The sequence below is a fragment of the Aulonocara sp. 'chitande type north' Nkhata Bay genome, linkage group LG2, assembly GCF_057382095.1.
Source record: "Aulonocara sp. 'chitande type north' Nkhata Bay isolate Kocher_YH1m ecotype deep benthic linkage group LG2, A_spYH_male_GT1.1, whole genome shotgun sequence".
NCBI classification, from domain to species: Eukaryota; Metazoa; Chordata; class Actinopteri; order Cichliformes; family Cichlidae; genus Aulonocara; species Aulonocara sp. 'chitande type north' Nkhata Bay.
In genome coordinates, this window is record NC_141345.1 from 5195321 (window position 1) to 5199821 (window position 4501).

The window sequence follows — 4501 nt, forward strand, 5'->3', positions numbered from 1 at the left end:
AAAAGTCAGTTTTATCATGTGACTATCATGCTGTCATTTCTGCACAATGCACTTTACACCAGATCAAAATAAAACACTGTGAGGTCGTTCTAACCGGAAGCCCAGAGAGCTTCGACAATGCAGCACAATGCCCTGAAGCATCAGCATCAAAATATACTTCAAGTACCAAAAAGTACTCATTGTGCAGAATGCCCTATTTTTGAATAGCTGGACATTTTAATTACTTTATCACCAGCTGTGACTACAGCTGATAATCAACCATGTTTCATAGGGATGTGACTACATTTAGAAATGTCACGCATTTTTAGGTATAAAGCAAAAGATGCAATGAAATAAATAAGCTATCACATATTAATCCAAATGAATTCACTGAAATACATCTGCACATTTCTGCAGCCTGACTTATTACACACGTGAACACAGTACACATTTGTTTACTGCAAGCTTGTTTCAGAGATGTGATGCAGTTAAATCTGTATGCGTCTGTTTCCTTGTAGTGTTAGTAGAGATGGTGAACCTGACACAATCCTGTGTTTGGTGTGAAGGAAACCAGTTAACAGCCGGTTTAGTAAAATTCTCTTGAACTCATGGAAAACTCATCGTCGTCTCGAAGTGAGCAGCTGAAGCGTCCCGTGTGATCAGAGGTCCTCGTCGTCCTCGCTCACCATGACGTCGAGCTCTTTGTCTTTCCGTACGACGCTCTCGGTGATGACCTCCTTGTGCTGCTCCTCCAGCTCACGCAGCTCCGCCTGCAGGCGCTCCAGGTGGAGCACTCGCCGGTTCCTCAGCAGCCGGCTGGGGAATGGGTTCATGTCGTTGAAGGCGATGCTGGTCAGCTTCCTGCATGGACACACGCAGGTGGAAAGGACTCGATCACCAACACAGAGGAACTGGAAACTGATCAGCTTGAGTGTTTCTGTTTTATGCTGCTTGATACTTCAGGTACTGCAGTTTGAGCAGGAAATACTGGACTGACTGGACCACATGTATCCGAGAGCTGCAGATACTTAAAAATCTTTAAATCGTTGTTACTGTGATCAGGGAAATTTAAACTTCTCACAAAATTTCAGTAAAAAGGGTTTGAAGCTCAAAGATTCAACAGCTACATCCGCTACACTTCTGAGAGTGTAACAGCTCGTAGATTAAGGCGGGTGGAGGCGAGTGCGTACCTGGCATTGGAGACGGTCTTTGTGAAGAAGCGTAGGTACTGGTAGATCTCCACGCTGTCGTGAATCTTCAGGATGTCGTCCTCTTTGTATTTGAACAGAGCCAGAGTGTATCTGAAGATCACCTGCAGCACAGACACGCATTTCATAACAGGACACTCACGCCACACAATTAATTGGAAACTTTGAGGAGGTGAGTCATAAAATTACTCTTTCAGTTGTGGTGCAGTTGGGCCCTTTACTCATTACAGCTCTGATCGATTTCCAATAAGCCACTTGGTTCCTCAGTTGCCAGATAATATTAACTTACTTGGTAGTTGAGCTTTAAGTTTAAATTAAACTTTTGGGTTGGATCTACGTGGCTGAAGCTGTTGTCAGCATTTATCCCTGTGTGGTATATATTTCTGTGTCTGAACTGTGATTTTATTTCCTGAGACAAACGATGTAAAAGCTGTGCTGCATTTGTCACATTGCAGAAACAAGCCCAAAGCCATTGTCCCGCTCATCGTCTGGATTTACGCTGCTTGTGGTAGACTGTGAGGTCGTTACTAGAATTATCTGCTTTCCCACTCCTATTTCATGTCACATGACAGTTCCCCATGCTTAGTAAACAATGTCTTATTACTCCTAAAATGTAAATAAAGACATCTAAAGGTGAAAACAAAATCATTTTTGTTTCCATGGACACTACTGTGGTGCATTCAAGTGTTGTCTGCATTTCTGTCATGGTGTGTTCGGGTGTATGGTACCTTGGTACCCTCATACAGGAAGGCGTCCCACAGAGGCATCAGGATGTCGCTGGGCAGACTCTCCACAAAAACCACCAGGAACCAGTTGAAGGTGACCAGAGAGACGTCAATGTTGTGATCCTCAAAGTGAGATGCCAGGCGAGGAAGCTTCTCCGCCATGAAGTCCTTCAGCACGCGCTGGTCCGCCTGAGCACAAAGACTCACAGAGATCACAGTCCACCAGATTCTTGGTGTAGTAGTCCTGAGGCATGATGGCTTCCACCACTGCCACCAGACACCAGAAGGCGTCTTCGTCACTTTGGAGGACCAGCAGAGCGAGGGCCGCTAACCTGTGGACATTGATGGAAGGTGAGGTTCTGCCTGGAAGGCGGGTCCACATAAGAACTCAGATATAAAATTTATACTTTTGTTCTGACCTGTTGAGTACCTGGCAGTAGCCAATGGCAGGGTTATGCCCGGAGAAGGCCAGAAGGATGCGGCGGAGCTGCTGGAGGGCAGGGCTGGAGGGCGGGGCTGGACGGCGAGGAGAAGTGCTGATTGGTCGTCAGGGTTCGGTGAAGGTCCAGCTGGACCTGCCTGGAGGCAGGATTAGGAGCTGTCCGACTCTTCTCACACAGCTGGAAACAGAACAGGATTACTGAGTGCTCGCCAGCATTCCCGACAGGAAGAAGGAGGAGCCACCTGTGCTCAGGTGCGGATAAAGCACTCTCTCTCTCTACAGATGTACCTGCTGATAGCGTTGCGTGTGGCACTCTTGGCTTGTCAAAGTTCTGGCTCGGACCAAACAGCGCCACACTCTCTGCCGATACTCCCGAGGGACGCCTTCACACCAGAATTTTGAGCTCAGGTGAGATGATGAAGTCATCGTCGGACCTGCCTGCAAGGTACTGAACCCAGCGGCTCAGCAGGGAGTGCTCCAGACCCTCCTACAGAGACAATGATGTATGATATAAAAAGAGGATAACCATTATCTGTTAAGCATTATGTTACAATTTAACATAATGTAAAATTGTAACATTGTAAACATAATGTTACAATTTTACATTATGTTACAGTTTAACATAAAGTAAAATTGTAACATTATGTTTACAATGTTACAATTTACAAATTGTAACATTGTAAACATAATGTTACAATTTTACATTATGTAACAATTTAACATAATGTAAAATTGTAACATTATGTTTACAATGTTACAATTTTACATGATGTTAAATTGTAGCTGTTAAGGGTGGTGAGTTAGCGAACCTAGACGCGGACTTCTCGTTTAAGTTGAACAGTGTCTTTATTTACAGTGAAGCCAAAATCAATCCACAGTTATCCACAGTGCAAGTCCCTTCAGTGCTCCTCTCCCCGTCTCCCCTCGTGTGTCCACAAAACTCCCTAGAATCAGTGAAGTGTCCCCTTCCGTCTCTCCGTCTCGATCGCGTCCAGGCTTAGTAGGCAGCTCAGAGTGGCAGCACTTACGGGTCGGAGGTAACAATCGCAGCGGAGAAAAAGCAGAGCGAGAGAGGAGAACAAAAAAACACACACACACAGGTCGACCGGTCGGGGCACCGTCCGACTCTGACAGTAACATAATGTAAAATTGTATTATGTTTACAATGTTACAATCCCTACCCTCACCTATGGCCACGAGCTGTGGGTAGTGACCGAAAGAACGAGATCGCGTATACAAGCGGCAGAAATGAGCTTCCTCCGAAGGGTGGCTGGCCTCTCCCTTAGAGATAGGGTGAGAAGTTCGGCCGTCCGGGAGGGGCTCAGAGTAGAGCAGCTGCTGCTCCACATCGAAAGGAGCCAGCTGAGGTGGTTCGGGCATCTGACAAGGATGCCCCCTGGGCGCCTCCTGGGTGAGGTGTTCCAGGCATGTCCCACCGGGAGGAGGCCCCGGGGCAGACCCAGGACACGCTGGAGAGATTATATCTCTCGGCTGGCCTGGGAACGCCTTGGTGTTCCCCCGGATAAGCTGGAGGAGGTGGCTGGGGAGAGGGAGGTCTGGGCCTCTTTGCTTAGGCTGCTGCCCCCGCGACCTCGGATAAAGCGGATGAAGATGGATGGATGGATGTTACAATTGTAAAATTGTAACATTATGTTTACAATGTTACAATTTCACATTATGTTAAATTGCAACATGATGTAAAATCGTAACATTAAGTTTACAATGTTACAATTGTAAATATAATTTACCCAATTAATTCTGTCATAACAGAAGTATGACTTCTCTGTGTTATTAATCCGTATTAATATCATAGGGATATTAATATCCCTACAATATTAAGCATCAGACTTTATCAAATTTTCTAAAAACTTTTTTTGTTGGATAGTGTAGCGCAGCTGGATAGTGTAGTGGTAATACTACACATCTTTGGAGTCGCACGTTCGATTCCCACCCAGTATCCAGTAAGGGTCCTGGCTAGACCCCTCATGCTAACCAAAAATCCCTGGAATGGTGCGGCTATGTCTGCAGTCTCTCCGCTTAAATTTAGAGCTTGCTTGTTTGTTAAATGTATTATTTACTGTTTTTAGTTTACTCCATGACGGGGCTGGATATCGGGCGTCCTGCACCACCCATCCGGTCTGGAGCAT

The 4501-nt window shown here is 45.9% G+C and overlaps 1 pseudogene; it reads right to left on the reverse strand.

The window, feature by feature from the left end:
- Nucleotides 1-638: 638 nt before the first annotated feature.
- Nucleotides 639-4501, reverse strand: LOC147337329 (TBC1 domain family member 2A-like; annotated as a pseudogene).